The following is a 13,651-nucleotide window of genomic DNA, read 5'->3' on the forward strand; positions in this document are numbered from 1 at the left end:
GTTAAATGTTTTAAAACTGCATTGGAATTTGTGGCAACAATGTTTTAAGGAAATAAATAAAATTTTAAAAATCAGCAATGAATCCAGAAATCACAATTGTAATTGAAGCGGTCAGGTCCTGTCAAGGTTACTGCAGCACTTGCTCTGCAGTAGTTGGCTGGCAGAGTTGAGTGGACAATCCCTATAGAGGAAAGATTGAAAGGACTGGTTTGGCTTTCAGCCTGCAGATTGTCATTATGCTACCCCAATGAGCAATGAGATAGGGCATGCATTCTGACAATACTCCCGAAAGAACTTTTTCTTATTCAATGCCCACATATCTGGCTTTGATTTTGCAAAATGCATTATATTTTGAGAACCAGTTGCCATCCCATTCATAAAAAAATTGTTTGAGTCCCACCAGTAAAAACAGTTATTCAGGTAGGTACACATTGCTTTGCATTGTGCATTTCAAAAGTGTGAAATGCAACGAGACATTTGTATGTATTGTTATTCAGTCATTTTTATTGCGGTGGCCCCTCAGAAGTTTATGTATATGAAATTTAGTCTGTACAAATCCAGCTGTTCTGTAAAGGCCTCTGAGGCCTCATAGCACTCCTCAATGGAAAATGTATGGCACAAGTGTAAAAGTGCCAATACGTGGAGGTCCACCTCATTGGAAAAACAGCCAAGAAGCCTAAGATTACTCTGGGGAGCTGCAGAGATCTAAAAGTTAGGTAGGAGAATTAATTCTGATTGAACTTGAGCTATTTTGCACAGAATTATGGGGCAAAATCTTAGTCTTGAGATGTGCAAAGATGATAGAGTCTCAGCCTAAAAGATTTACAGCTGTAGCCAAAGGCTCAATCCCAATCCAGTGAATCAATTTTCATTGACGGCAAATCTTATGTGTTTATACATGTGTAGTGTCTCATTCCATATCTACATTACTAACCACTGTGTTGGTCTTTCATGTGAAATCTTAATAAGAAAAAGAACAGAAATGTAAAGTTCTAATGTGATAGAATATAAAAAAGTTAATGAGGTATAAACTGAGTTATTGTGCAGAGTTATGGGGCAACAACTACAGAATTTCACTACAATCATTGATAACATTGCAAAAATGAGAAATAAGAGTAATCATACAAATGCACTATTCATAAAATCTATACTGTTACAATTTGCTGATAAAGTGAAAACTGTTATATTGTTTAAAGCCAAAAATAATTAATTACCTGGAAACAGTCAAAAGCTCTTCTTAGAAAAGGAAGGACTTTATAATTTAAGAGAAAAATGTGAATTTAAAAATTTTAAGTAATTTGTTACCACAAATTATTTAAAATTTGTAACCACAAATTTAAAATTCACCGTGCATCTGTATGCAGGTTGAATTTATAGAATTTGTAGAATTAAAAATGCACTTCATTTAATTTCTAGAATTAGATGAATTCTGAACATCTATTTAAAATTTTCTACATGTTAAAAACAATATGCGCTTATAATTACATGCAATAATGAATCACTCTACTGGTTATAGATATGGATATAAAAAAGACCAACTAAGAAAGACTGGTAAAACAAAGTTAATGTAAATAGTAACGTATTGGTTGATGCTGCAGATATAATAGGAGTGGGTGTGAAAATAAGTTCATACTTCTATCCACTCCTTTGAATGTGCAAATATACTTTATTGCAGTTCTTCTTTTGTTTGTATTTGTTTATATTTATAACTTTGCTTATTCTGTTATTACACTACGTTCAATAAAGTCACACTAAGTAACTGAAAAAGCATGAAATGAATCCCTTTTAGTTTTTTTTTTTTTTTTCAATGCTTTTCAGTGAACATATTTTTTACTTGGTATGAGCATACCTTTATAAGAAAGCCAGAGTCACCAACTTAAACAAATGCAAAGAGGAAAAAATAAAAAAAAACACAAGTAAAGTCAATAAGAAACATCATAATTGCCTCGGTCATGTTTGAAGGTAGATAAAATTAGGTTTGGATGAAAGAACAGCCTAAAAGCTAGATATAAAAAAAAAAAAAATATGCTGTTCGAACCACAGAATAAATATGGATTTTGTCTCTACAAACATCCTGTTGCCATCTTAGCATTCAACCCCCCTGTAGCGGCAACCTGTATCAGAAATCCTAGCATCAATCATTCTTTTGTTCGGCTTTTCATGAATATGCCCCAGGAAGTTGCATCCGTAACTTGCGGATGTCTGACGGTTGAGAAGAGCATAAGGTTTGGGCGAGCACAGCGGAGTCGAGAGCAGTGGGACTGCTCGGCTTAAGCCAAATACATATTTATGAGTAGCATCCACCCACAAGCATGACTTTTCAAACCTAGCCAAGCTCAGGCAGGCATGCAGGCACACAAGCTGGGCCAGAATAGGGCAGGCTGATTGGGCCAGAAGCAGCAGGGGTTTGGGTTACTACTTAACTTTGTTTACGTGCAATTGTGTCCTTTATATCAACACTTTGTTTTAAAGGAATTTGCTAAAATTTCAGAATTGTGCATTAAAGTTGTAGATAATAGATTAAATACTACTGTGGGTTTTTTAAGGGGTGTAAAGTTGATGTAAATGAATCAAGGAGAAATTACTCTGATTTTTGAAGATGCTGATCATTCAAAAAATCAAGCACCTTCTCCTTTTAGCAGGTGTTTTGCCTCTCTGTGCTTTCGGTGCTTTCCTATTCAAGGTCAAGATCTGGCAGCCAAAGTGTGGAAAAGCAGCAATGTGCTCAGATAGATGTGACTTTGAAGAGGAGGAGTTTAGTATTGAATGTTATCGCCTGTTCGGTTTGGATAGAACATCCACAGTTTGGTCTCCTTCACACATTTCTTCAAGGCTCCCTTTAATCTCTCCTGGTGCCTCTCAAACCGTGCCTTTGATGCTGTGAGGCCCTTCTTTCACTCACTCAATATTCGATCTGTCTTACTTCTTACAGCTAAAGCCAGCCGAAGTGTATTCACATAGGTCTACCCCTTGTTTATCACCAGTTCCTCCCACTCCTTTCCTCCGATGCTCGCAGAAATGACCACCTAACTGACTCCGAAAGATCTGTTTTGTCGGCCATGTAACATGAAGTGGAAGTCAGTCTTAATTGATAGAAGCAGTCGATTGTGTCGGTCTCTACAAATGGGAGAAACACAAAGACGGGCAAACACACATGCTTCACTACAGTGTGTTAATAAAAGTTAAGTAGCTTGGGTGCTCCCGCCCACCATGTTGAGCCAGAGGTTTACGTATCAGCTATCATTCCCTCCCTGCTCGCACCCACAGATGAGCCTACGAAATAGAAACAAGATCCAAAATTACTTCTCGTTTACTTTATCTGGAGACATGACACATGTTGTGTAGGATGGCAGACTTTATTGTCAGCGGGAAAAAGCAGTGGCTGTATTTCTTCACACATTTACAACAGCTTCCTTACTGCGGAAAATTTGATGAATCGTGCAGTTTGCAGACTACCATGGACAGGCTGTTTTTTTGGTAATATTGTGCTTCACAAAATCCTCTGGATGATTTAAGCTTTTTCGCATTTTATCAGGTTACAAACAGAAACTTCGATGTTTTCCGGTTAGATGTTATGTGATGGACTAACACAAAGTAGCGCATAATTGTAAAGTGGAAGCGAAATTGTTTTGAGAAGTGGCAAATCTGAAAAGTGCGGTATTTCAGGGTCATGTGAAGTGTTAGTTCTCACAATCTGTTTTGCATGAAGTGCAAACTTCGAATTTTGCTCTTACAAGAACTCCTCACTTCACAGCCATGTCCTGCGTTATACTGGTTTATCACGCACAATCCCTTTCAAATACTGTAGGAGTTTGTGGCTGTAGTGTGACAGAGTGTGACAATGTTCATCTGATATGAATTATTTTCCAAGGCGCTGTAATCGCTGGCCATACTGGCACTCTGTTGCTGATGTCAGGAAGTGACCCTGTGGCCTGTTGTTGAGTCTTCTCCGCGTCAGGATGCAGAAGAGACGTCCACCATATGGCAATGCCTTCTGCATCCTTGTCCCTGAATAATTACTGGACTGTATGCATCACAGCAATTCAGCTGAAATAAAAGCATTAAAATAAACAAGAAGAGTAATTCATGTAACACTAGCTATACTACAGGTTTCTTTTTATTGTGATCTAAACACTAGGTCTATTTTGGACCTATGAAACGACCAACAAAACAGATAACCCTAAAGCAAACAGCAAGCAACCCCCCCCCTTTTTCTTCTTTCCGAGACATGGCTCAGATCAGTGAGGTATTCTCCTTCCTACTTAACAGTAATAAGAGAGTCCTTATTACAGAGCAGAGGGTTTGTGTAACACTGAAGCTAAACCCTCAACTATTCTGTCCCACATTAGTTCCACTTAGTTGGGTCCCAATGACCTATTCAATGTAAATGCACTGAGCAATAATGAGTGGCGGACTGCAGCGACTCTTTAATGGTTGAGTACGTTTGGGGAGAGTGAAATGACAAGGCGGAAGGAGAAAAAGGTTCAAGGCCTTTCAGGATTGGCTCATTCAAGCAGGGTAATGATGGAGAAGTAAATGACTTTAAAAGAATAATTAGGCCAGGATGGGAAAAAAGCCAGCCACATCTCAACAGATACACCTTTAAGATTATTTAAATGAAAACAGTGTCAGGCTACAGCCGGGAGCACATGGGTGACTGGTGTTTTTCTAACAAAGGACAGCGGACCATCAATGCATGTCCATCTGTGATGTTACGACAACAAGAAGACCTCAAAGGTACAAGACCTGCAAATCAGTCAGTGTCACACCTCAAAGCTATCTTGGCTGTTTGGATTTAAATGCCGTATAAGGGCCCAAATTAATGAGTGAAGGTAACTAATTACGGCATCCGAGACATATTAGTGACTCATGTGTTAAGATGAGTGCGACAATCTCTTCCACTCCTCTTCTTAATTTGGCAAGAGAATGTGTAGAGGGAAATGTGCACTTGAAACAGCAGCGTTTGCTGGCAGAGAGTGTCAGAAGAACTTGACTCAGTCTGTCACACTCTGTGAATGCTTTCCTTAATACTGTTGCAGCATAATGGCATCAGGTGTTTCAGTGTGTGCTTGTACAGTGGATATCTTCATGTTTGAGTAAAATGAGCAACACCAACACTTTAGAAATTATGTGGTTCATGGGTTGTTCTCATTTTTGGGGTTCTGTTGTGTATCTTAGAGTATTGGGTTTCAAGGCCAAGATACTTACTCTTCATAGTCCGATTCAATTTTTTCCTGACATACAGACTCCGACTTGATGGTCCGAAGCATCAGATTTGCGAGTATGTATGAAGTATGTACCCCTTGTGCCAGTCAGAGGGTAAACTCAAAGCCACAGTTGCTGCTCTAAAAAGATCGCCCTTTTTTTTTTAGTTTGAATTTTCTTCCAAAGTTTGTGGCAAATTTTTTTCTCAAATTGCTGAGTAGTTCCAACCAACTAGTCTATCTTGGTCTATCTAGATAGATAGACCAGCTAGTTGGAGATTCAATCACATGCAATCGTTAGTGGTCCGCAAGGCCACATTAACTTTAACGTCTTCTAGTTGGGTCAAATGTCGAAGCATATCTAGCGTGTCTTGGCCTTCACAGGGTAAACAACAGTCAGAGCGATCTGAGTTTAGAAAATTGCAAAGATGTCAAAAGCCCCACCCACAAAACTCAACAAGGCTGCTGATTGTTTAAAATGCAGTGGTAGTTAGCGGTACTGAATTGTTTATATGTGCTTCTGAGGTTTTGCATTATATTAAAGCTCGCAAACACATGCTTAGCAAATATGTTGCTTCGGAGTAAAAAGTAAAGAAAAACGCTGATATTAGCTTGTGGCTAATAGTCATTAGCTCACTGGTTTTTTTGACTTGCTAGTGAAATATGGTGGTTTGTTATTTTTACAATTGTTTATTTTGAGATTCATAAATATCTTCCACTGCAATTTTAGTTTGAGTGTTTTCTGTTTGAAGAAGAGTTCAGTGTGCTTGAACAATTCATCTTTTGCAGCTGTTTTTTTAACTTATGTGTACCAACACTTCTTGTCAGTACCGCTGAGTTTGTCATTGTCAGAGTTTGAGAACCATGGAGGTATAGTGACACTCGCTAGTAGGTTATTTATATGGATCTTCGACTTCTTCAAAATTTTAGTTGCTGTCTCACCAAATAAAGAGCATCTTGTGTTAAATATACCAACAAATTGCCCATTGACATCTACTAGAAATACAATTTTAGCACCTTCTATGTCACCCCAATATGATGTTTTAGGAGGTCATACAATGAGGCCAAATCAGAAGGCAGTGTACCTGTAGGTCCTTTGGGTGCTGTAAGACGCTGGGCAGCACATGCAGATGGCAAGTTCAGCTCTTTGGGGCCCTTCATATTTTCATTCTGTCTCATTTGCGTGCCATCCCTCTGCCTGTCAGAATTCCCTTGTAAAAGCCCAAAGACAGGACTGTTACCTATGAGACAGACACCGAGCGGATCTCAGGTTGAGCTCCCTGTTACCATGCGGCAGCCATAGGAAACAGATGGTCTCCAAACAGCCTGTCATGTTTACTGCTGCTGCCATAAAAGACAAGAGTCCAACAACACACTCCCTCAGGAGCCCCACGGGATCGCACAAGGGCCTGGAAACAGCTGCCTCAAGTGGGGGATTGGCCCTACACCTTCACGCATACAGACGCGTTCACACCTTGAACTGACTCCTATCATAACTACTTCTCAAATGCCTCTATTACCAAACAATGACGCGCTAATACGCACCTGAAAACCAACAGCAATAGAGGAACAGGCACGCACTTTAAATGTCCTCCACTGAGCCGTCCGGACATGCTACATTTACTGCAATTAAACAAGCACACCATTTGAATATCTGATGACACCTTCCAACCTGCTCTGTGGGCTCTGAATATAATGGTGTCCCTGCGGAGCCCGCGAGAAATTGTCCATGTCACAGTTAATGAAGGGAATTTGCATTGTTATCTCAATTAAGGGGGGAGAATAATGAAGCTCACTTCTGAATTAGTTAATCGTCAAAAACTTGTACAAATGTGTTCGCATGGCCCATAGGTATGGCCTGCAGATAATGTATATTCTTGAGGGTTACCGGGGTTACGTCAGACCAAGGGGGGGCAGACGATAATGAGGCAGGTGCTACTGGACATTTCGCTTCCTCTCCTCAGGAGTCAAGATGCTAGTCTGACCCCCCAACACCTCCCTTTTTGTCCCCCTCTTTCTCTCTTTCCATGTTATTCTCAGTTACGTTTCTTTCCTGTGGTTCTTTTTAATTGCAAGCTGCAATAAATGCACAAACTCGTGGCACACAACAGAATGGCGCTAAAATTCCCCATGCTTTGCTAAATCCAGGCACTTTTGCAATCAGGGCATCTTCTCCTTTCCCTTTAGGTTCCTTGACAAGCATAAGTCAAGTGATAAACAGCTGTGTGAAGCATAAAAACATCAGTTCCTCTACATTGTGTTGTCAGCTGTCAAAAGGAAAAGAAAAATCTCAGCTTTGACATAAGAGGATAATGTCGAGTTTAGGCGTCCTATTGATCCGCTGTGACAGTTAAAGTGGCAGCTTTGCTGTGTTTTGAGAGGAGCGTATTCTTGTGTGTGAGAACTGCTTAAGTGGGTATTTGTAAGGAGTAACTAAAGGCCATCACTAAAGGGTCTCACAAGTGCTCTTCTGCTCCGGGGGCCTCAAATGGCCAATGAATTATTTATAGCAACCAAGGCATGAGTTGATGTTGGTGTAGAGGAGGGATGGCACACGCACGCAAACGCGCACACCCGCACCACACACACATTGTCGAGGCAAAGCAATTCACACACACGTAGACACAATACACTCACTTGTGGGGGTCAGTGTGCCAGACAGCCACAGGCTAAACAGACAGCTCATAGTCAGAATGCATTGTGGGACAGTGTAGATAACAGGATAGTATTTTTCTGCTCAATCTACTAGTTACTCAGCCTTAAAGAATAACAAGGCCTAAAAAGCTTCATGAAATGACAGTATAAATAGAGGACTTGTTGCATTCCTCTAGTTGTTCAGGTAGACATCCAGCTCACTATTAAATCTATTTGGGTTTCCCAAAACCTATTTCCCAAAATAGGTTTTGGGAATATTAACTAATTGGAATATTAGTTAATATTAGTATTAGTTAATATTCCAATTAACTAATTAACAGTAGTTAATTGGAATATGTTGTTAATCTTACTCAGAAATTCTCCTTGGATTAGTTTCCATTAATAACAATAATTTACTCAACTTTTTGCTTGAAATCTTTCATTTGTGGTACTGTTTCTATAATTTGTCCAACAGTCACAAATGTAAAGGTGTGGAGAAAGTTGTAATTGTCTGTGGCATAAAATCTGTGATATAACAATACATTTAAAAAATATATCTGCTGATTACTTTTTGCCAATTGCCTAGAAGGGTTTTAGATATTTTTTCTCCATAATAAATAAAATCATATCTTAAAAACAGGATTTTGATCAGGTTATCTTCATCTGATTTACTTGATGATTTTTTTTTCAGAACTGTTCAGTTTTTTTAACTTCATGAAAAAATTATAACAATTGAATCTCCCTAGAAGTACACTTCATAGACTGACCTAGATACATTTAGAAATATGTTGTTCAAACATACTGGTTGGGTCTCTTATTGTTTTTGTTCATGATTAATCTTGAACATTAACTATATTTTCACCCAGTTTGTGATAATGATATCTTCCTGATGAAAGCAAATCTTGGATCGAACAAACACAAATCTTTACCAAACACACAATGCATATGATAAGACAGAAAAGATAATATAATAGTGAAAAAAAATATATACAAAACCGAAACTGAGTACAAAAGAGAGAACATGAGATATATAAGTACAGCATATATCTCAAAACAATCCAAAGTGAATGTGGTTGTCAGTAATAAAAGCTTCATTAAAAGGTTAAAGGTTCAAGAGGTCACTTTGTTGGCTTCTCCCCACCTGTGAATTGTCTCCCTCATTCCCAGAAACACTAGAGCTGCGTCCCTGCAGCTTCTCTCCACTGATACAACATGGCATCTTAAAACAAGCATTTACATTAAAAGGTCAGCTGGGGGAGGACACCACAGTAAATCGAGATGAAGAGGACAACTATGCTGCTACAATTTTAAAGGAAAAACACACACGTACACACACTCACTCATCAGCCTGTCTAGACTGTAGCATTCTTTTTTTCCTACCATGACACACACTGCAGGTATAAATATACTGTGCATGTGAAGGCACAGATAGAAAGTTTATTTGTCTACCTCGCTTGCAAAACCCAAATACATGGATAAATACCAAAGGTAGGACAGGCTTGCCTCCAAAAGGTTAGTGGAAGCCAAAAAAGCAGAAATGCTGCAGTTAAAATGCCAAACAGCTTAAGAATCAGATGAAGTTGCCATTAGAGTAAAAAACCCACTAAAAACAAATTAATGAGAGGCTAAGGTTAAATAAATCTTGAGCCAGGATGAGAAGGAAAGTAACTTCACTGAAAAAAACGAACAAAAAAAAAGATAAAAAAATAAAACACAACAACAGCTTTGATAAATGTATTAAATGCTTAATTGATTGTATGATGGGGTTTACACATAACAGTTGGACGGCTGAATCCGTCTTTTAAATACATGTGAGTGTGCTTTAATGTGCATAGACGGCAAGTGTTCTCTTGGTAATAGCTGCTTATACTGACACAGAGTCACTCTGACTGGTTGCTTGATTAATTCTGATCCACTTAATTAGAAAGCTGCCAATTTCCCACGTGTATACTAATAACACAGAGAACTGCTGTCATTGGCTGTTACTGACTGATGGCTTCATTAGGAGTAAGAATCACGGATGTAGAGGGGCGAAACAGAACAGCGATGATAAACTGAAAAAAAAATATTTTGGCATGCTCTTGTCACGTGATCTATACACAGAACATAAGCAATGTATTACAAAATAATGCTCTAAACTAAAATAACATCCATCCATCCATCCATTTTCTTCCTCTTTATCCGGGGTTGGGTCGCAGCTTCAGATGGGAGGCCCAGAAGGTAGTAAAATAACACTGGAGTTTAAAAAACAAATCAGGGTGAGAGTGAAATTTTATCTGCCCTGTAGTCATGATGCATTTCCACTGCGATTGAAACTTTAGACTATATTGCAGAGTACATCGTTCATCCTGGGTCACTACACCCTAAACTGGCCTCACTTTAATTCAGTTTATTTGTATGGCAACCATTTATATTAAAATGTCTTGCTAAAGCATTTTGCAAGAAACAGAACAGTTCCCTTTCATATCCAGTTGCATCCAAACTTACAGAACCATCTTGAACTGGTCACCTTAATAACGAGCAAAACGGTATAAAACTACTATTAAAACAGCTACTACATTAAGTGGCTTTTTGGATGCTTAGTGTGTGTAAATTTGAACTGTAATATTCAATATATTGTATTATTGTAGTAGTTGGTGAAAAAAAAAAGTTTGGGGAAAAATTGTAAAATATAAGCTTTGTGAAATTCTGTGATACCTTGAAACCATATTTGTTCTTAAGATTATTATACCCTGATAAACTCATATTTTCGTGTATATAAATATGAGTCCATCCATTGCTTTTTGGACACAGAATATTCCCTCTGTTCAGACAATACACTTTAAGAATGCATTATTTTAAAAGCCTTGTGCAATGACAGATGTTATGCCCAAAGTTATGACAGATGCACAGCACAGATGCAACTTCTCTCTGTTACTGGAAGCAGAGAGATCATTTCACGGCTGTCAAGAGAGAAAAAATGTTCTAATTCTGCGCCGCACTGCAAATTTGACATAAACACACAGATGCAGCGTGCATGTTTGCTATGCTGAAATGTTTTGTCTGCTTTTCAATTTTTCTTTTGAATTCTTTGTTGTGTCTTAACATTTTTCTATTATGACTATTTATATGTAAAAAATAAATTGGATCACCAGGTAAAAAATTGAGGGAACTTACTTTGAATGTGTTGGAATGTGGGAATTATAGCATAGAAGAGTGTGGACATCTATGCCTTCACTGACATTGGTCTCACTCTATATAACAACTTATTTTTTTTTCAATTAAATGTTTATGTTTTTTCTGCTTTAGAGTTGTAAAAGCAAAGACGTGTACCCTAGGCAAATTTTTTATAGTCATCTATTCTCCTACACTCATCTCTCACAAATGAGCTTAGTCAAAATTGAAAAGCTGCAGATTTTGTGTAATACTGATATATTGCTTTGGTTATTTTGAAAAAAAAAGTAGAAACCTGATCTATGTCTGTATCGGTCCCTTTGCCATTTTGGTATCTCCCACTCATCTCGACAAAAACCGATTAAATGTGTGCCTCACAAGCATTTCAGTGCATGAAAACAAAAGCACACACATCATCCACACAACCTTTAGGGAGGTCAGGTTTGGCATCGAGTTCCTGCGTTATAAGGTTATATTTGCCAGATTTAGGTCACATTGAAGTCTGAAGGATGGCAAAAATGGAAACGAACCGTTTTCACAAGAGGCCATCTCTAATGTTCCCATATGAGAGAGGTTGTTTGCATTGGTTGACATTCACAGCGCTTCCCACAACCTTATAAATGTGGCCCTGAACTCCTTTGAAGTCAGCTAGAATTACTTATGACACAATAAGCTGAAACAGTGAGTAGCAAAAGAGACTCAAATTGAAAGGGCAAAATCTTCTCCTTACCAAACCCCATTCAAAATAAGCTACTGTCTTCTGCAAAATTATTCATACCCTCAGAACCTTTCTGCATTTTATCATATTATACTCACAAACCTCAGTGTAGTTATTTTGGATTTTATGTGACATAGCAACACAAAGAAGTGCATAGCTGTGGACTTGAGGAAAAACATATGTTTTCAGTTTTTACATTGTTTTTTTTTTTTTTTTTACAAATGTAGAAACATTTTATAGGGTAGTCTGATACTCTATAAATGGAAAAAATATGTAACCTATTGCTTTCAAGAGTCACCTAAATAATAAATAGGTGGACACACACATGAACTACTTGAGTGTAACTGAATCAATATTCAGCTGCTCTGTGAAAGTTTTAAATGTTTGTAGCGGACAGTGGAGAATAAACAGTTCATGAAGACCACGGAAATACAGCATGAACAGGAACGAAGATGTGGAAAAGTTTGAAGCAGGGTTATCTTCTGAAAATGGAAGGAACATAGAAGAACCGCAAGCTTACCAAGACATGGGCATCCACTGAAATGGCCCAAACAAGCAAGGAGAGCCAGGAGGGATAGAGTAACTCTGGAGGAGCTGCAGAGAAACACACCTAAGGGAAACAGGGAAACTGTTAGTTGTGATTTCCTCAAATCTGGTTTGAGTAGAAAAGTGGGGTAAAAAAAGTAATGGCTGACAGAGGGCTCTAGCAGGTCTAGTTTGTAGTTTATCTCAAAGTATGTGTGAGCCACAACAAATGATTGGACGAAGAAGTTGCTCTAATCCGTTGTCCTCTAAACTGAACTTTTCGACCTACTTGGAAAGCTTGATGCTGGGCAGCACACTAACACAGCACATGTTAGTGGCAGCATTATGCCTTTCTTCAGTCATTTATTGAAACATTGATAGAACTCAGTAAACCTTTCAGATTACAGCAATTTTATGTAAAAAAAGTTCTAGTCAAAGTTCACACATAAAATAAGTTAAAACGTTGAAAAGAGACTTAGCAAACTTTCCATCCAATCCAGTAGACCATGATCTATTCAGCAACTCTCTATATGTACAACGCTAGCAGAGAGATTGACAAAAGATGGCATAGCTTTAATTTCAGTAAAAAGTTGGTTCTACAAAAAAGTTAAAAATTTCAGTTTGTAAAAATCTTTCAGAACCTTGTATATTATTCCTACAATTATTTTACGCTGCCTATCACAAACAAGCTCGCTAAGATACAATGACAGGAACCTTTGATGTGGAAAAGTTCAAAGGGTAGGAAGTGTAGGAAAAGGAGAAGCTTCAGCAGATCTTAAGAGGGAACCTTTTTTGCTACAACTTTAAAGTCAAAGGCTTGAAAATGGAAAGTATAATGATGTTTTTTTTTGTTGTATTTTTTTTTTTCAATATGCTCTCCAATGATTAACATCTCAGTCTAATCCCAGCTTGGCACAGGGACTTACCCAGAGCTTCCACACTGGCTGTGAGCCAGACTGGCGCTGCGACTTGTCTTCCTACAGACAGAGGGATGAGCCCGGGATGAGATGGGAGATGTGGGGGCCTGGATGGACCCACTACAGACACAATACTGGCACAGTGACAGGAGACAGCAGTCAAGTCTAATCTCAGTCTTTCATATGTCTACAGCAGAGCACAAATGCAGAAATTCTTTATATATGTTATTTATTTGCTTTCTGACCTTTTGGTCAAAGAATCCAAAAGTGCATCATCAGCGAATGCTTTATTCAGTGTGAAGCCTGTAATATCCAATTACAAGCTTAATCACAGAAGCCTATGTATGTCTAGTCACTCCTCAAGTTTCTTGTGTCTATATTGTACCAGTTTGTTAGAAGAATGGGGCAGACATTTGGACATAAAACACTGTTAATAGTCAGAGCATCATTAAGGGATCTTTTTCTCATAACTGGCTTCATGGGGGGCAGAGGAATGATCA

The 13,651-nt window shown here is 38.4% G+C and overlaps 1 long non-coding RNA gene across 1 annotated transcript in view; it reads right to left on the reverse strand.

The window, feature by feature from the left end:
- The window catches only part of LOC111609358, a 30,264-nt gene extending 17,058 nt beyond the window's left edge, over positions 1 to 13,206 (reverse strand). Inside the window, exons 1-2 of the long non-coding RNA XR_002753085.1 lie at positions 13,161 to 13,206; positions 12,230 to 12,319 (exon numbers count right to left, since the gene is read on the reverse strand). This is a non-coding gene — a long non-coding RNA (uncharacterized LOC111609358). The remainder of the gene's footprint in view (positions 1 to 12,229; positions 12,320 to 13,160) is intronic.
- Between the last annotated feature and the right edge of the window lie 445 nt (positions 13,207 to 13,651).

This window comes from Xiphophorus maculatus, chromosome 7 (assembly GCF_002775205.1).
Source record: "Xiphophorus maculatus strain JP 163 A chromosome 7, X_maculatus-5.0-male, whole genome shotgun sequence".
Taxonomy (NCBI): Eukaryota; Metazoa; Chordata; class Actinopteri; order Cyprinodontiformes; family Poeciliidae; genus Xiphophorus; species Xiphophorus maculatus.